Here is a 20761-nt window from a genome sequence, read left to right on the forward strand (position 1 = left end):
CTGCCGAGCTCGAACGTCGAGGGTCTTCTCAATCGTGCAGGCTTCTTGCATAAACTCCTCGACTGTTTTTGGCGGCTGGCGGACGAGGCTTGCAAAGAGTTGTTCTTTTACGCCGCGCATTAAAAACTGAACTTTCTTTTCCTCGGTCATCCCGGGATCGGCGCGGCGAAATAGGCGCTTCATCTCCTCGACGTAACTGCGGACGGGCTCATTCGGAAGCTGGATCCTGGACTCGAGGAGTCGTTCGGCTCTTTCTTTCCTCACGACACTGGTGAATACCTTCAATAGTTCTCTCTTGAATAGTTCCCATGTCGTAAGGGACGACTCGTAGTTTTCGTACCACGTGCGTGCAGAGCCATCCAATGAGAAGAACACGTGTCCAATTTTTGCCGCATCATCCCACTTGTTGAATGACGCCACACGCTCAAATTGGTCTAACCATTCTTCAGGGTCTTCGCCTAGGGATCCATTGAAAGTTGGCGGCACCCGCGGCTGCTGCAGTATGATCGGTGTCGACATCTTTGGCGAGGTTGCAGTGCTGGTAGCAGCGTCTTTTCGCTGTCTGGTGCGGTCCGGCAGTTTCCCGAACTCAGGCTCCTCTCCCTGGAGACGTCGGCTGGCTCGCTGAGCTGCTGGTTCGTCCTCGGGTGTGAAGCGCTTAGGGCTGGGTTCACGACTTGAAGGGGGCGTCCGGAACATGGAAGTACCCAGCACCTCCACCAGATGTCACGTAGTGGTGACGGCAGTCGAAGCAGCGATGAAGACGGACGAAAGGGGTCTTCTAAAAGAACTGTTTATTGGGCTGACTTGCACCCAAAATGGACTGAATCACTCGGCGGCGGCGAAGCGACAAGCGTGCTCGGCGGTCATCGAACAGAATGCCCGCCGCTGTCGGCCGTGCTCAATTTAAAGCTGATAGCGAACATTCGAGATAAAGGGCGCAAAGTTACTAGAACATTCCGGAACAACGTAGAATCAGCTTTGCCTGGCTGCGATCAATCGAGATAAATCTAGTCGCGTCTTGCGTCGCAAACAAAGCGATAAGGTGGTGTCGCGGCAGATTTGAAAAACGAACAAACACTGCAAATATTGGCGGCAATATCTTTTGGTGCTGCTTCTACCACAGATTGAATATTATATATTCAGTACTTCTCATGATAACTTGGTATCTTGTAAATACTTTAAAAAATCTATATTTAGAATGAACTTAAACACTGGTACCAATTCTTGAATTACTCATAACATGTTTCAAGTTTTTTTTTCTGGAAAGAGGGGGGATGCGAGATGCTGGCAGAAAACTTCAAACATGTTTGCTACGTACTTTTGCATACATTCCTACCAGATATTTTTGGGGACATGTTATCTGTTTTTATAAGTAAACACAGGTTTTTTTGTAATGCTCCTTTTCTTATTCTCAATTTGCTGTTAACTATTGTTACAACCCTGCTAGGAGAACGTTGTTTGACCCCTGGTTGACCTTACGAAAAAGAAAAAAAGATGTCTCGGGGAAACTACCCGTGGAATCTCCCACGCACGCTCCCCTTGTGTCGGACCGTGAGACGCGACCGACGATGGACAAGATGACGAAAGGAAGCGGGCAGAAGCGCATTCCCGAGGACTAAGTAGCAGCGGACCTCCGTATCCTCATCGCCCATTCCCACAGGGCTCAGCGTGCTATGTGCGGCGACTCTTCCGATCTGTGAATCCTGTGGTGAGAGCGGCGGAACCTCAGTGTATTTAACGAGTGTCCTGAGTACGAACGATCGCTCTGGGCCCTGACGACAAGGCTCATCCAGTTGCTCGACGCTATGAACATTTAATTCTTGACGGTTTCCTCTTTCTGTTTCCTTTTAAAGTATGTAATCAAGTTTCATGAAAAGTGCCAGTAAACCCGTTTGTTTTTCGTTTTCCCAAGCTTGAAGTTCCATATTTCTTCAAGCCGAAGGCTCGGACACGCTACCCAACGGAGCCCGGGTTCGAGTGAACCCCTGCGCAACAACACTATGACTGATTTACTTCTCACTGTTCAGACATTTTTTTACAGTTGAACATAGTCTCGGCAGATACTTTCTTGTTACACAGTACTCAGTACCATAAGTAACTGTTTCACGAAAAGTATTTTCAACAAATCTGTTTTGCGCTCATGTGCCCAAACTTTGACCTACAGCAGATAGATCCGAGAAAACGCACCAAGTACGCACGCACCAAGGCAAATGCCACTCAATGTTATTTCACAATATCAGCATACGGTGATGCCAAGTTCAGCAATACATAGTACCACCACTTGTTTGGCAGACTTCGCTACAAATGTATTAGGCTGTCTTGCCATGCTGTTGCCAAATACAAGACATGTTAACCAGTTCTGGCATTTGTCATTATGAGCAGGCAGTGGTGGTGAAACACTTACAGTAAAAGTGAGAGAGAGAAGAGGCTATCAAATACAGATGCTTTACTAAAGCATGTTGATGACCTCTGTTAACACTAGTTATGTCAAACTGAACTGGTAGCCGCGTTCACACTCATTTGAGGTGCTCAATTGAGCTGGACTGGCCAGAAACGTGCTTATGGAGTGTCTTTATACGGTTATGAAGGCATCAACTGTACAGCAATTGTAAACGTTGTCACTGTCATTTTGGCTCAGGAGGGCTAATATTTTAGTGTTAAAGTACTACTTCACGAGGTCTAACTGGCTCACAGAGTTAGTGTAAAGCTTGACATTCAGGATGACCTTGGCAAACATAATAAACTAAATATTTCCGCGACTGGGATTCGAACCTGTGGCGGCGCGAGCAGATCAATTTCGCTGGCCTGTGCACGAGAGCACTATGCTGCTGCCGCAGATGACCCCGGCTCGCGTTAAACTGCAACACACGCTCGCGCTGTGCAATGCATGTCGTCGTCTTCCATCAACTAAAACTACTCCAGAACTAATTTCGTCGCCAGAAGTGCCGACGACCTAGCAAAGCAAAACCATGAGCCAACCAGGCTAAACACGTGCTTTCACACATACACTCGGTTTAACTACGTTAAAACCCTACCATTCCCCCCCCCCTTTGTGCGGTACCCGTTTACTATACAGGGTCACAGTGGCTCTGAGCTCGTGCACTGCGCTCAGTATTTCTAAGAAAATTAACTGTGTGAACTCGCTTAATTGAACAGGTCAGGCCAGAAGTGATCAATTTCGAATCGCGTCACACGGAGGTACTATCGGCATGCAAAATTTACGAGGTGGGAGTGTACGGGGAAGAAGAAGATTGGTTTTGGGGGAAAAGAAATGGCGCAGTATCTGTCTCGCATCTTGGCGGACAACTGAACCGTGCCGTAAGGGAACGGGTAAAGGAGAGACTGAGAGAAGAAAGCAAGAAAGATGAGCCGTAGTGTATGGCTCCGGAATAATTTCGACCACCTAGGGATGTTTAACGTGCATTCACATCGCACAGCACACGGGCGCCTTTGCGTTTGGCCTCCATCGATAACGCGGCCGCCACAGTCGGGTTCGGACCCAGGAACTCCGGCACAGTAGCCAAGCGCCACGTAAGCCAATTGCTCGAAGTGTCTGGACGAGGGGACTTGCATTCGCCACACGCTGGTAGCATTCTTAAAGCACTAGGTCGCGAGGAAGCCCCACTATAACTTTTCTTCCCCGAGAACACGCACCCCAATAACTTTTGCTGCTGGTGGTACATACATTTACGCGGTATGAACTCGACTCTGTCCGATAGAATTACGCAGCAATAAAAGCCTCTGAAAAGAAAAGTGACCATAAGGTACCACAACTGCTGTTTATCCAAAAATTAGCACAGTACTAACGAAGGCCGTGTAGGTAGCCGCGCAGCACGGAAAGCTCACCTGAACTGGCTCCAACGTGTCATTCTTGAACACTGCAGCATAACTTTTTTGCTTGCGCTTAAAAATGCACTCAGTGTTACAACACACGCAAAAACAGCACAAATCCAGCCACAGATTCAAACGACCCGCGGCACGCAGGATGATGCTGATGTCGATGGGCAGGCCGTCCCAGGCTGATGGCGCTACAACGCTACCTACGAAATCAACTTTTTCTGCAACTGATACAAAATACGCTGGAAACATGGCTCACAATTGTTAAGAAATGACACCACAATAGCACCATAAAAACAATGAAAGCTGACAGCAAAAATAATGAAAGTAGAGATTTTAGACACAACTGCCAACCGTAAAATTAAAACCGAAACTCTGCGAAGAATGCACTCGGAAGGCAACTTCAACAATTTTTTTTGTCATCGAAGCGCGTTGACCTACAGCTGCACCAACTTGAGTTTCAATTTTGAAGCGCGAAAATGTGATTCCTAAAACCGGCACCATTTTTTTCTTGTCCGAATCGCGACAGCGCCTGCGTCACGGCAGCGGCAGATCTGCCGGGCATGAGAAGCATTTCAAGTAGAAATTTACAAGCTACATATGTACAGCGAAGGTCTAGATACTTTTTATCGAATCAAATGCTCTCTCGTAACCGAAACAAGACTGGTTTCGGTTCCATAGCGTGCACTGCCATCAGACAGTAAACGGTCCTCTAGCATTAACGCCTCCATCGAAATGCGACAGGCGCCGCGGAATCGAACCCGCGTCTTTCGGGTCAGGAGCCGAGCACAATAACCACAGCAGCGGCTGAACGGTGGTGCTGGCATTCATGGAGGTACATGGAAGATATGACGAAGCTATTATAATTGTGCAGTCTCAACCCCTTTTCTCGAGGCGTCATATCTCATATCTCGCTTCACAATTGGACGGGTAAAGATTGCAGGCTGAGATAAGCCGCGTTTACAAGAATACAGCAGTGCCGCACCGCATATTTCGCGGACGCGACACGCCACTATTCACATATATACTATCGGGCACAAAAGTTTGCGGAATGAGAGTTCTTGGAAAAACGTTTATTGCAGCTCCAACTCGCTAGTCCGCGGCCAGATAGTGTATGAAGTATACGAACAAGTGCTTGGCTAAGGTGGCCTAGCTTGGCCATTGTTTGGGCCCTTGGCAAGTTTCGACTTTATCATAATGACCGTCCTTTTGACGTAGTCACCAACCACCACGCCCTATGCTGGCTTTCTTCGCTAAAAGATACCTCCGGTCGCCTGCCAAGGCTCGATGGGCTCTCCATCTACAAGGATATAACATACGTGTCGTATATCGGTCGGGCCGCAAGCACCATGATGCTGATGCCTTGTCCCGCTCCCCGCTACTGGCCGAGCTTGCCAGCCTCTCTGCCTTCGAATCCGCTGCGCCTTCGCTCAACACATGCGACATGACTTCTGAGCCGCGTAAAGATCACTGGATAGCCTCTCTTCTTGACTTTCTCTCTGCCCCATCTACGGCACCAGCGTACCGCACGTGAAAAATGTGTAAATTGAAGGGTTTAACATCCAAAAACAACCCGCCGGCTACAAGGGTCGCCTTAGTGAAGGGCTTCGGATTAATTTCAAGCACGTAACGAAGACTGAAGACACATACACTTAATGCAATGTGACAATGCTGCCTCGAGAACTTTTGCATAGGATGTCAGAGGCAAAAGGTCAAGGGTTATCCCGAACAATTTCCTGCGTAGTGTCTCATGGTGTCAGAAGCTTCAAACCATTTTGGTAAAGAGAGCTAATTGATCAACAGCTCAGAGCGAGACTAACACCGTTCTTTCTTCAGGTTGTTGATCAATTTGACCTCACCGTGACATCTGCTTGGCATCCTGGTTAGCTTAAATGTAGAGTGACTACCCAGGCAAGCAGTGGTCCCTGGTTTTATCCCCAGACTAAGAAGAATTTTTCTTCAGCTGCAAAGCTTCTGAGAAAGCTGTCTAGCTTTGTTCTGCAACCGTATAACTGCGATTAAGTAGAAACTCATGAGTAATTACAGCCTAATTGAAATGCACTTCGCCCCTAGTGTTTCCCTTAAACACTTTGGACTACATTGTGAATGTGCATTCCAAGAGCATCTTCCATTCGCCAATATTATCCTTGTCCTAAAACAGTTAGCAATCTGAAACTCAAAACAAAACAAGAGGCTCCATGCTGACACTGTCAACAGGAATTTTCTATTCAGTCTTTAAGAATATATGCATCCTATTGTAACAATATTTTTGATACAGCATTGTGTACACAGACTTAGGACACAAATAAATCACACTTTCACTTTACAGTTCCATTAAGTGCCTCTCACGATGAACCTTCATGTTTACTCTTTGCTTATAAGAGGGTTTTTGCTGCAGTGCTGCCTGCATTACCTACCCCTTTCAAATTTCCTATTCTTCTTTTGCCAAGGCTGTGAAGTCTGATTGCACCTGTTTCAGATAATAGGTATATTTAGCAGGCTAGTAGCTGCAGTCCACAGAGTGTTTGAAGTTACTTTCCTTGCAATGGAATAAAATGTAGCAGGAAGCTTTTAGATAACTGGATTCTTATGCTGCAAACCTGTTGGACCTAACATGTGCTTTCTGGCAGTTTCTCAGGGTCATCTATCTGCATTTTTGGAGTACACTGAAACTTAGGATTAGAGACAGTGTTATATAATGCTTTGTGCAACATGCATGGAAGCAACTTCACATTTTTTGCCGTGGCTGCAATCCTAGCAGGATGACCTAGAGCATGAACTAACACATGGTGACGTCTGAGTTTAGGTTCCCTGCTGGGCTTTCTAGAAACTATATGCTTGCTAACATGAAGTCGAGGGTTGGACGGAAACCTGTCTGGTCGGGGCTGTACGTGGAGAAGGCAGAACACCGAGCAAAATAAAATGAACTCCTAAATGACATTTCAGCTCCCACACGGGAGCCTTGTTCACAAACAGGTGCAGACGTGTAAGGCTGGCAATTTAGGCTTGAAAATGTGCCCTAGGCAGCGGGCATATGCACTAGGAAGTGCCCCATGAATGCGATTAAGAGTGTGTTTGGTTGTCTGAATCATTAAGGATTCTAGATATAGACAGCTGTGGAGATCCTTTCTGTTTTCAAAATGCACGCGTTGCTCAATTTATATGATGCTGCTTGCTTTCAGAATTTTCGGCGAGTGCATTTGACGAAGCTTTCTTGTTTGCAACATCATACTGGTGTTGTTTCAACCTTTCAACGAAGTTTCCACTTTCACCCACATGCACATGGTTTTACAGTCTCTGCACGGTATACTGTACATTACGCCCGGAAATTTTTTTTTGGTGCGGACAACAGCTCTCTACTTGGCTTGAAAAGTGATGATATTCTAGAGTTTCGTTTTTATTCATTATTCTCAGCAATCACTGTCTGCAACTCTCTACTAACAATCATCACATCATCTAGTACAGAAACATCATTCCATAAAAGGTTGAAAAAGTGTGTACTTTTTAATTACCTTCATTTGCCATGCCAATGAACCCTGTATTTATTGTGTATGGCTTTTATTGCTTGAGTGCTTAGAGTATTGTGTTCTCTTTTTGCCATGTTCCGTAATGAGTTTGTAAAATTGAGTATGCTTAATCTAATTTTCTGATGTGATTGTTAATTCCTGCTGCACCTGTTTTCCGATATGTAGTTGCTATCTGCCGTATGTTTAATATGCGTCATATATACAATTAATAACAGGAGGTCCCCCTGACAGTTTCTACTCGGGGCCTCCTCGTCTACTAATTTATTTACTTCATGCCTGCACTAGTTCTTGAATAAACAATAATGTATGTCAAAGAAAACTTTGCAGTGGTTATTCGTCATCTGCATGCCGTCTTGCTCACATACTGTTAGATTCACACCGCCTGCGAAGCTGACCGCATGCTGGAGGTCAGATATTGAGTTAACGGGATTGGTATATTATTCCAAGATGTTAATTAGGCCCAGGTATTTAGTCCTGATGATATTCCTCCAGTGTAATTCACAAATTGTGTATGAATCATCTACTTTGCTAAAAGCTTCGCAAACTGTTCACATCACCTTTACAAAAAAGTGTTGTAACCACTTCGATAGGTACAGAGTTAATCATATTACTTTAAGAACAAGCAAACAATTTATGTTTAGGAGTGCTTTTTATCTCACGCCTTGCATTAAGCATGTGAATTACATTTGAAACGAGCCAGCCATCAGCTCCGGGTTTATTAAAGTAGAGATTCGGTCATTTGCAAAGTGATTTCAGAATACAGCTGATAGTCAAGTCTGACCTATACTTGAGTATGGATGTGTTTGTTGGGGCTTGCGTACATGGCCACTTATAAGTAAATTGAAAAAATTCACAACAGTGCTGCTTCATTTCCACCGGGAAATTAAAGACAGTAACTCAGAATGACAGAGCAAATACAAACTGAAATAGAAACAGCAGCAGAACGACCACGGGAAAAATCTTGATTAAAATCTTTATACAAAATTTACTTGCTAAAACTGCTGTAAACTTTGAGAAATATGCTCAACCAACAACTTAATTACATATTGAAGCATTTCAAGGTAAAAGAGCTTTCCTTAAAGGGTGGTGTTTTCCAGTCTTCTGTTTTTTACCTATCCTAGAGTAGAACAGCTTAGTGTCAAGTAGCGTTCATATATTATCCAATGGTGCTTTCTTCCATGATTTCAATGAGTAGACTGTTTTCTTTTTCAACATTTTTAACTCCTTGGATGCTATGGGGTGGTGCAAGTAACTATTAAAAAAATTTAATAATGTTCAGAGAGTAGTCACCCTTTTTTATTCTGAGGACACTAGATAAGCTCCAAGCCATCAAAGGGGGGCTCACTACACAACATCAAAAGAGTCATTATGCATTGGACAAAAGGAGCAAGCACATAAACCAAGCATGGAAAGCAGGTACCTAAGTGAGAGAAGCTTGCACTTTCAGAAGCAATATCACTTGTGTTTAGGACCTGCCGGATCACAGATTGCAGAAGATATGCGGATGCCACATCGAGCTCAGATTAGACACAGAGCAGTGGATTGAATATTAATAATCACTACTGTTTGCACCCTGAACAGTTTATTTAGGGGAGGTTGTGCTTAGTGGGATTTTTCCTTCCTGTGCCCAATATTAAGATAAGACAGCAAGTATATGCCATCATGAAACTGTTTGCAACAGTGTCTAAATTAAGGAAATGATCTTATAGCCCAATGCACTGTTCTAGGCTACCTGACACAATTGTCACTTCAGCTCCTTTATTTCAGCTTCGCCTAATCAATCATGCGACAACGTCACACGTAACCGCGCGCAGCTTTCGTGAGAGGTGTGAGATAGTTATAAACGTTTGACGATTCAGCAATTTGAAAAAATATCTGCCAGAACCCAAGACGAATAATGGACAAAATGAGTATGGACTGTCGTGACAATTTTTGCAGCAAACCACTAAAATATACGCTGAAATCCTACATCCTACAAAAACCACTCCGGCAGGGACATTACAGCAGCCCCGCTAAGAGAAAAGACTCAAGAAAGCGACGGTTACGCAGAAAAATCACCGACAAGGAAACAAAAGTGCCAGCAGGAATGCTGGCTAGCTTATTGTGAAAGTCCAGGAATTTTACACACTGCCTGTGACACTCGCCTATTCGCATTACTACAATACAACTTGGGCCTGGCAGGCGCTTACATTTGTTGGGAACGGGCGTGGGCAACACTGCACATGGCTGCAGCGTCTGTGCTTTGGCAACATTGCACTAGTCGGGAACGGGCGTGGGCAACACTGAACTTTGCTGCAGAGTCTGTTTTGGCAACATTGCACTTGTTGGGAACGGGCATGGGCAACATTGGGCTTGTCTGCAGCGGCTAGCAAACGGAAATACGCAGCCCGGCCTCCTTCTTACACCTCATGTGTGTGCAGTGAGTTCGTGCGTACGCGACGTGGCGCCTTTCGTCCCTACCATGGGGTAGGTGTCTTTGCAGTGTTCCGCTCTCCCCCCTCTTTTTTTCTTGATTTCTTTTCTTTTTCAGCCCTCTGTGTGCCATGTCCCATGCTATAAGAAGACGCGTCGATCCACTGTATGATCGTTCTTGACAAAGAACAGTCCCTGGTTGAAGCGTTGAATAATTCGTTACTTTTTCAACGTGACTTCCACAACTATATATATAATTTATAAATGTAGATTATATATATTTGCAACTTAATTTTCGCACAAGAAGCATGTGGCATCTAAATTTGAAATTTTTGATGGCAGAATGATTGTGCAGGAGGAAATAAGAAATACATACTGTATGCGCGAAAATATTTCGTATTTGCCGGAATGCAGGAATCTAAAATAAACGAGGGACAAATAGGCTCCCACCGCTGCTCTCAAATGCCGAGTTCTCGTTCTTGAAACCGGCGTAATTGCATGCGTGCCCACGGCGCGGTTCCCCTATAAGCGTGGTGTACGTACAAACGCTGAAGCGATAAATGCGCATCTTATTTCAGACGGATGCGAGTGCCTGGAGCCCTTGTTATAATCAAGGAAACTACGAAGAGGCTGCTGTTGTATTCGAAATACAGCATTGATTACAGGATCGAACACAACCAATTTCCTAAGTGAATCCCTCGAACGCCGCTTAAAGGGCAACTGCATAGGTTTTAGAAATTGACGAGATTAAAGGGGTTGAATGTGTGAAACTTGCAGGTAAAGCATGCAAAGTATGTTATGTTAGGATTTGAATTGGTTGCGTAATCGCCGAGTAAAATTGCGATGCCTTTCGATATTCTTCGAAGCACACAGCACTCATTTTTTTTTTTTTTGGCGGGGGGAGGGCCCATGAAGACGTCATCGAAGGTACCGATGCATTCCCAACGCATGAAACCTTGCTTTCAAGGAAAATACCAACGTCACCGAAGGCAAAGTCCGCCGAGAGTTGTTTGGCAGCATGAAACGACGCACGGCAGGGTGTGGTTGAAGGCAGCGGTAAATTGAAATCCTACCTTCTGTGATGTGACACCAAACTCTTCCGGACTTCTCCAGTGCATTGAGAAGAAGCCTAAAATTCAATCCTTGATTACGTCACTATTTTAAATGCTAGCGCAGAAACACTTCGCATGTTTTACCTAAGGCTTATATAGGCCTAAATCTGAATATTGCGTAGTTCTCCAAAAATGGTGCAGTTGCCCTTCAACGAAACGCTCGCATTCTGTCGTGAATGCAGGTTCAGCAAACCGCATGCTCTGTACTCGATCCCAAGTAGCGTCACGATAACCTAACGCGTCCACAAAATGGGCTGTAGCAATTCGTAATGAACCGATAGTTTCACCACAAGCCGAACCGATGGCAAGTGCACTTATACCAGTTTCCCTCTCGTGGTGACGCCCACTCTGAATGGCCGCCTTCAGCGGCTGCTTCATGTTCTGCCACTCTTTTTTCCAGTTAATTTGCTTTCCTCTTTGTTGCGTGGTGTGAACTGAGTTTCCCGGCAACGTCTGCCCAGGCCTGCTCGCGTTTTTCTTGTGACAGCCAAATTGAATATGGAGTCACTTGGCGGGCGGTTGTGAGGGCATGCTTCAACGCTCAAATTTTCGTGCGAGCTGCTATTCAAAAAGCGCGGTAGTGTGGCCGGCTGTTCACCTCGAATCGAGACCGTCTACTGGACAGCGCCATTGCGTGTCGCACCCGCTACTAACTTCCGGGCCATTCCCCATCTCATTCCTTTTCTGCGGCTAAGTTTCATTCCTACGTACTAAATGTACCTACCGGCATGAATAAGTCTGGGCTGCAGTTAACTGTTATCGGTTCACGCAAGCGTACTGCGTCTGCAGGGAAGTTCAGGCTGAGGTTAGCATAAGACGAGATTCGTATTTAAATCTGGACTCCGAGGCTCGCGTTTGTCCAAGTGGGCCAAAGAGTGCCCAGTCCGGCGATAGATAGCCACCTTCGTTGGAATCCTGGACTATGGACTCCACCAAGTGGGGGCGAAACGCACCACTTTAATAAAGTTTTTCTTTCTCACTTTCTCTATGCATTGCCATACGTCTCTTGAGATCAAAAATTACATCGGCTAAGGAACTGCGTAACCGAAGCAATGAGCAAAAAGCTTTCCCCGCTGCTTTTTGACTCTGCGAGAGCTCTGGTCATTCGTTAGCACACGCTTAGCAGGCGGCGGCTCCGTCGAGGATCCGGAGACGTCCAGGGAGGGCACCTAGAGCAAATACTTCCTTTTACGCTTGCGATACTCCCGATCATATGCTGCTTTTGTCTAGCGAAGATGCTCGGCTTCACTGCTTGGCGTCGCGTTGCGCCTCGTGTATGGCACGATTTTGTAATTGCCGGCGCTTCTTCTCACTAATGAAAACGCCTATTCTTGTCGTTCTCATATATGATAGCTGTTTATGGTCAGCAGCAACCATTCTTATACATTTGATTGATGTCATGTTCACACTCCTTTTATGGCAATGCTGACAAGTCTCTGAAATGATCACTTTTCATTAAGGAAGGAAAGACGTCATGACGGAGTAGTTCTGCTGGCGGTTTTATGGCGCCAGCCCTACGAAAAGGGCATGGAAGAGAGAATTACAATATTCGATTTATGGACCTTTTATGTTGCCACTATAAAGGGTGTTTCGCCTAAGACTGTGCACAATTTTCACAAACAGACTCTTGAGTTAGAAGAGCGCTTTTCTCGGCAGAACATTGTGAGCGGTGTAGCAAATCAGAATACAGCTCATACGTGCTAACTAGCAGGCTGGTTTACAAATATTGGATTGCTAACTTTAAATTACTACTGTTAGGCTCATTAATTATTGAGAGGCATGTAGCCCACCGTAAATAATCCCCCTATCAGTTTTTAGAATTTCGACAACGCAATTACGCTCAGTGCTGTGGCGCAACAAATGTTCGCCACATCACGCAAAAGTACATGCGCTTTCGATAGGTTTGCAGGCAGAGAAATCTTTCCAGTGCACGTAACTCGTCGACATATCCCAAATGTGTTAGGCTGCAGCGCCGAGGGTACGCGCGTATTTGAAATTCTAAAAAATGATGTGAACGTTAGTTACGGTGGGCTACACGCCTATCAATAATTAAAAACCTAACAGTAATCGTTAAAAAGTTAAATATTTAATATTAGTTAACCAGCCTGCTGTTAGCCATTCTTAGCTGTATTCTGATGTAATGCACTGGTGACAATGCAAGGCCGAAAAAAGCGCTGTTCTAGCTCAAAACGCCTATTTTTAAAAATTATGTAAAACGTTAGGTGCAACGCCCGCTATATATACAGCGTGTTTGGGAGAACAATTTCAAAAATTTGGAAACATAGGCTTTTTGGGGTAAAAATATGGCTTTTGCGGTACCGTATTACCAGTGTTGGTGGGCACCAAAAAATCGGTGAATCGTCTTAAGTAGTAGCCTGGTTAACTAATATTTAATTATCTTTTAACTAGTACAGTTAGGCGTCTACTTTCAACTAAAAGATTTGTAGCTGGCCGTTAGTAATAGCCATATCGGTTTTCAGAATTTCGAAAAAGTGATTACCCTTGGCGTTGTGGCTCGACAAAATTGAGCTTTTTCGACTACTTACGCGCACTAGAGGGCTTCAGTATCGATGGCGTATGCCGGGGGTAGCAAAAATCTTTTCCCTTCTTTTTATTATTTGAATAAACCACCTACTACTACTACTGCGGTAAGAGCCAGACATCGCCGTCCTGCCAAAATATCGGAATGAGAAAAGGCCCAGCTGCCCCGGAGATCAAGCGGCACTAGCCCATCTAAGCTTCACGTAGGTATTTTGGGGACCTGCCCTGCAGCCCCCTGAGTTTGCTTTCCCACGAGGCACCGTGCAGCGGCAGTCTCACCTCGAGGCTGAGCGCATTCCCTTGTCAGTTACATTAACTGGCAAGAGAGGGCGCCAGCATCGCTGCGCAGAGATTGCCAAAGCCCGCGCGCGGGAGAGGGGCTTCGGCTGGGATCGACGGCCTGAGCGGACGCGTCGCTCGGGGCTCCGCTCTTCGCCGGCGGGGCGAGGAAGCGACGGGGAGACAGGCTCCCGTACTCGTCCCGTCCAGCCTGCGGAGTTTATATCCCTTGCCCTAGCGCGGGCGAACATTCGCTCGGAACCTTGCTGGTGAGTCGGATGACCTTGATTCATTAGCGTACCTTGTTGCTAGCTGGCGTTATTGTTTCTGTAGCAATAAATGCCTGTTTGTGTCAGCCAGTGTGTCGTTCCTTTGTTCCCTCAGAGCAAGGCCCGCCGTGGTCGGTGAGCGCTCGGTAGCGTACGCGATCACGGAGTGGGGTCCGGGCGGCTTTCAACCGTGTCAGCCGCGATTGAGTGGGGAGAACGTACTTATCTCCCCAATTCAAACCCCACATCTGGCAGCCCAACGTGGGGCCTGCTCTTGGAACATTGGACGACTGTCGGTTCGGTTCGAGGAACGCTCTTTGTCCGGACTCGACAAGTGCTAGGCCTAGAGTGAATTTTGATCGCTAGCACCTGCGGCATGCTTTCTTGAGTGCGAGGGGTATTGCGCGGCAGCATGAACTTTTCGTCATGCTCAGCACATTTTTTCTCGAGTTTCTTCGCGAGAATCACTTGGTCCGCATCGAGGAAGCGCGAGGCCTAGCTCCCGTGGAGTTGCCAAGCCCGAAGCGAGTGAGTACGGAAGCCGCGTGGGTGGTCCGAGTTTCTGTATATATTTTCTCTACTGTCTCTTATTCGACTCTGGGAGTCGCGGCTCCGGGAGCCGGGTGGCCTGGGGCCACGGGTCCCGCTACGAGCTCGCTGGTATTGCAGCTCGGCACCGGTCGCTTCGACACCGTCCGATATGGTGGGCGCCGACCGCTCAGAAGCTGTTTTGTGCAGTGAGCGGGTAGGACCACCCCACAAATCTGACGTCTCCTCGCGGCTGCGCGCACATCACCCGTTTCGGGTCTTTGTTGTGGTCACGGTCGTTGTCGGAGTGGTCGTTAGGCCTGAGGTTTTTCAGAGCTGCCTGCACCACGTTAAAAGAGACGCGACCACCAGACCGTGTCGTTGAGAGGGGGCGCACTTGCTGCCCGCCCGTTTTTTTTGTTTGTAACCTCCCACGAACTGAGCAGTCTCGTTCAACTCAAGAAAGGGCTTTGTTCACTCGAATTTTGCGTTTGCACAGCCGCCGACACGTTTTGCTAACGAGTTAGGCATTGTGCCACGAGGCCCTGGCGGATGGCGTTTCCCCTCCCGTGACCTACGTTAAAGGCACGCCGAGAGCGTTTCGGCAATTTTGCAGATCCGGTGGAGCCACCCAGGCTTGCTGTCCGGTGCACACCGTCTCGCTGCTACCTGCTGCGACGGAGCGGCCTGTATCCTGTTCGCCGCATCAATCCGGGGCAGCTGTGGCGAGACCAGTCAGCAGTCACCTACGGCTGCTGCGGCCCTGGCGACTACTGCAGGATCCTGGCCTGCAGTTTTCCCACCGGCCTTCGATTCGCGGGCCTGCGGACACGGTAGTCCGCAGGCCATGCGAGTCGTCCCAGCGGAGACCTTCACGCCGCCTTCGGAATACCGCGGAAGTCTGCGTGGACGCTGTCGGCGTGACCTCCGTTGTTAGACGTGCCTCAACGACATGAAGACCAGGAGACTCCTCCATAACATGTACCTTCAGGCGCGTGGGTATATTTAAGGTTGGGGGGATGTGGGGACCTGCCCTGCAGCCCCCTGAGTTTGCTTTCCCGCGAGGCACCGTGCAGCGGCGGTCTCACCTCGAGGCTGAGCGCAATCCCTTGTGAGTTACATTAACTGGCAAGAGTGGGCGCCAGCATCGCTGCGCGGAGATTGCCAAAGCCCGCGCGCGGGAGAGGGGCTTCGGCTGGGATCGTCGGCCTGAGCGGACGCGTCGCTCGCGGCTCCGCTTTTCGCCGGCGGGGCGAGGAAGCGACGGGGAGACAGGCTCCCGTACTCGTCCCGTCCGGCCTGCGGAGTTTATATCCCTTGCCCTAGCGCGGGCGAACATTCGCTCGGAACCTTGCTGGTGAGTCGGATGACCTTGATTCATTAGCGTACCTTGTTGCTAGCTGGCGTTATTGTTTCTGTAGCAATAAATGCCTGTTTGTTTCAGCCAGTGTGTCGTTCCTTTGTTCCCTCAGAGCAAGGCCCGCCGTGGTCGGCGAGCGCTCGGTAGCGTACGCGATCACGGGTTGGGTCCGGGCGGCTTTTAACCGTGTCAGCCGCGATTGAGTAGGGAGAACGTACTTATCTCCCCAATTCAAACCCCACAATATACACACACACACATTATATATATATATATATATATATATATATATATATATATATATATATATATATATATATATACAAGGACGGCACCCACCCATGCCAATATCTTCATGCATAGTATTGAATCCAAATTTCTGAAAGATTGCCTCATTATGCCCACCCTATACAAACGGTACTTGGATGACATCTTTTCAATATGGACTAACACGGAGCAAGAACTCATACGTTTTATTGAAAACTTCAACCTCGTCCAGCCCAACATATCTTTCTCTTACACGTACTCCAACACCACAGTTAACTTTGTGGTGTTGAGATTTGGGTAAACGAAGGCTCTCTTACCACCGGTGTATATAGAAAACCGACGGGCCACCAACAATACCTACACTGCCAAAGCTGCCATCCTGGTTACTCTAAAACAAGCATCCCATACTCTCAGGCACATCGATTTAAAAGAATGTGTTCCCTAGACGAGGACTTCGTAAAAAATTTCAAACGCATGCGAGAAGTCCTCAGTAAGCAACGATACCCCCGCCATTGTCGACAATGCCATTGAAAAGGCATCTAAACTCAACCGAGAGCAAATACTGGAGGGACGTCGCTACAGTGAGGAAACAGATCACTGGACAAATCACGTATATATTTACCTTCAACAGTACCCCGCCTACCGTAAACAAAATCCTCAGAAAACATTTCAACACTCTCGCACAAATTGAGCGCCTCACCAAAATTTTCACTGCTCCCCTCACGCGGTCTACAGACGACCAAAAAACATTTAAAACATTCTAGTACAATCAAAAACAAATAACCAGCCGGTTTTGGGGTGCCGGCCGTGTGGAAAAAGTAAATGCCAGGTCTGCGAACACATACAATCATCACGCTGTGCAGTAAGCACAGCTTCTGGCTTCAAATGGAAAATTAATGGCAATTTTTATAGTGATTCCTGCAAAATAATATACCTCCTAGAATGCAGTGCGTGCAGTATGCAGTACATTGGACAGACCATCACCCTCTACGAATTCGCTTTAATAACCACCGCGCGCATATCTTATTCCTACCCAACCTTCCCTTGTCAAAACGCATTAATGAGAGAAACCACCCATTTGATGCAATTAAGTTAAGAGTCCTACAAGGTGTGTTCCACAACACCCGGGAAAGAGAACAACGCGAGTCGTACTTTATTTACAAACTTGGAACAATTCCTCACGGCATTAGTGGAAGTCCAGGTGTATTGACCTCCATCCGCCCCTTGTAGGGCCGTTGTTGACATTACGAGTGCCAGCTCGACATACGTCGTTCGTTTCTTGCCAGCGACATCTTTTTCAAGCTCACACAAATTTCTTCATACCCCACCCCATCCCTCCCCTATCGTCCCAGTTCGATTACCTTGCCGAGCAAGGTGCAATTGAAGAACCCTTGCCCAAGTGCTCACGCCATTCACATTTACCTCCCACACGACACTTGCCCGAACTCGGATGTTTTGCCACCTTTTTCTTTTTGCGTGTCTGGGTGTTTTCAGGCACATTGCGCGTGTGTCTAGTTAAGCTCACGTCGCCGCTGATTCAGCCTTGACTCTGACTGCGGAAGAGGTTCCATATGACGGAAGTCTCCGGCCCTGTCTGCATTTTATTGTTTATTTATTTACTCTTTATGGCCGGGGCACGCGTGTCTAATTTTTGTCTGTTGGGCGATCCCGCCACCGTCTGTTTCTGTGCACCTTACTCGCCGCCGCTCTCTTGAGGGGTGGCCATTACCCCCACCCGCTACTCGTTTTTCTTTCTTTTTTTCTCGTCCTGGGTCGGCTCCCCGCGGCTGCGGGGTGGGCGGCGGGGGACAGCGCGTTTTTCGTATTTATTTGTTCCTCCTTTTTTTCCTTTCTCTCTCTCTTTTCTTGTATTCTTTCCTTTGTGCCCATCTTCTTTCCAGCCTCCGTTTGTTTCCTTTGTTCATGTGTCGTACATGTGTGCCAATGCCAACTCCTCAAGAAGAGGAAGATCGCTGTAACTGCAGTCTCGAGAAAGGATAGTCTCTGTCCGAAACGTCGACTCAAAATAAATCTATGGCTAAATGAAGCGTTTCGCGACTTAGCATTTTGCCTCTAGGAACTAAATACGTTTATCTTTCATAACTCTCTCTCTCTCTCTCTATATATATATATATATATATATATATATATATATATATATATATATATATATATATATATATATATATATATATATATAGAAAGATAAACGCATTTGGTTGCTAGAGGCAAAAATTGAAAGTTGAAAACGCTTCATTTAGCCATAGATTTATTTTGAGTCGACGTTTCGGACAGAGCCTGTCATTTCTCAAGACTGAGGTTACAGGGGTCTTCTTCCTCTTCTTAAGGAGTTGGCACTGGCACAGATGTACGACACATGAACAAAAGAAACAAACGGAGGCAAAGAATACTAGAAAAGATACAGATAGAAAGGAAAAAAGGGGAAGAAATAAAAAAGAAAAACGTGTTGCCCTGCCGCCCACCCCGCAGCCGCGGGGAACCGACCCCGGACGAGGAAAAAAAAGGAAAACACGGAGCGGGAGGGGATAACGGCTACCCATCAAGGCAACAGAGCGGCTGCGTGTAAGGTGCACAGGAGCAGACGGTGGCGGGATCGCCCTACACACAAAAGTTAGACGCGTGCACTCCCGTGCCCCGACCATAAAGAGTAAACAAATAAACAGAATAAAATGCAGACAGGGCCGGAGCTTCCGTCATCTGGAACCACTTCGGCAGCCAGAGCCAAGGCCGTATCAGCGGCGCCGTGAGCTTAACTAAACACACGTGCACTGTGCATGAAAACACCCAGACACACAGCAATAAAACATCCGAGCTCATGCCAGTGTCGTGTGGCGGCTAAATGACAATGGCGGAAGCATTTAAGCGAGTAAGGTGTACAGAAACAGACGGTGGCGGAATTGTCCAACATATATAAATTGGAGATGCTTGCACTCGCGTGACCTGGCCAGAAAAAGTAAACAAATAAACAGATTAAAATGCAGACAGGACAGGAGACTTCCGTCATCTGGAACCACTTCCGCAGCCCGAGTCAAGGTAGAATCAGCGGCGCCGTGAGCTTAACTACACACACGTGCACTGTGCCTGAAAGCACCCACAAAAGAAAAAAAAGTGGAAAAACATCCGAGTTCGGCCAAGTGTGGTGTAGGAGGTAAATGTGAATGGCGTGAGCACTTAGGTAAGGGTTCTTCAATTGCACCCCGTCGTCAAGGTAATCGAACTGGGAAGATAGGGGCGGGATGGGGTAGGGAATGAAGAAATTTGTGTGAGCTTGAAAAAGATGTCGCTGGCAAGAAATGACCGAGGTATGTCAAGCTGGCTCTCGTAATGTCAGCAACGGCCCTGCAAGGGGCGGATGGAGGACAATACACCTGGACTTTCATTAATGCCGTGAGGAATTGTCTCAAATTTGTAAATGAAGTACGACTCGCGTTGTTCTCTTTCCCGGGTGTTGTGGAACCCACCCTGTAGGACTGTTAACTTAATTGCATCAAATGGGTGGTTTCGCTCATTAATGTGTTTTGACAAGGGAAGGTTGGGTAGGGATAAGATATGCGCGCGGTGGTTATTAAAGCGAATTCGTAGAGGGTTGAGGGTCTGTCCAATGTACTGCATACTGCACACACTGCATTCTAGGAGGTATATTACGTTGCAGGAATCACAATCAAAGATGCCATTAATTTCCCATTTGAAGCCTGAAGCTGTGCTTACTGCACAGCTTGATGTTTGTCTGTGTTTGCAGACCTGGCATCTACTTTTTCCACAGGGCCGGCACCCCAAAACCGGCTGGTTATTTGTTTTTGAGTGTACAAGAATATTTTTAATGTTTTTGGTCGTCTGTAGACCACGTGAGGGGGAGCAGTGAAATTTTTGGTGAGGCGCTCGCTTTGTTCGAGGATGTTGAAATGTTTTCTGAGTATTTTGTTTACGTTAGGCGGGTCACTGGTGAAGGTAAGTACGAGATTTGCCCGGTGGTCTGTTTCGTCGTTGTAGCGACATCCCTCCAGTATTTGCTCTCGGTTGAGTTTAGATGCCTTTTCAATGGCATCGTCGACAATGGCGGGGGGGTATCGTTGCTTAATGAGGACTTCTCGCATGCGTTTGGAATTTTTTACGAAGTCCTCGTCTTGGGAACATATTGTTTTAAATCGATGTGCCTGAGAGTATGGGATGCTTGTTATAGAGTGACGAGGATGGCAGCTTTGTAATTGTAGGTATTGTTGGCGGTCCGTCGGTTTTCTATATACACCGGTGGTAAGTGAGCCTTTGTTTACCGAAATCTCAACATCTAGAAAGTTAATTTTGGTGTTGGAGTACGTGTAAGTGAAAGATATGTTGGGGTGGACGAGGTTGAAGTTTTCAATAAAACGTATGAGTTCTTGCTCTGTGTCAGTCCATATTAAAAAGATGTCATCCAAGTAGCGTTTGAATAGGGTGGGCTTAATTGGGCAATCTTTCAGAAATTTCGATTCAATACTATGCATGAAGATACTGGCGTAGGTTGATGCCATCCTTGTACCCATGGCTGTGCCATTAATTTGCAAATAGTGTTCATTGCTAAATTCGAAGTTGTTATATTCGAGTACGATTTTTGCCAGTATTTCTAAA

This window comes from Amblyomma americanum, chromosome 1 (assembly GCF_052857255.1).
Source record: "Amblyomma americanum isolate KBUSLIRL-KWMA chromosome 1, ASM5285725v1, whole genome shotgun sequence".
Lineage (NCBI taxonomy): Eukaryota > Metazoa > Arthropoda > Arachnida > Ixodida > Ixodidae > Amblyomma > Amblyomma americanum.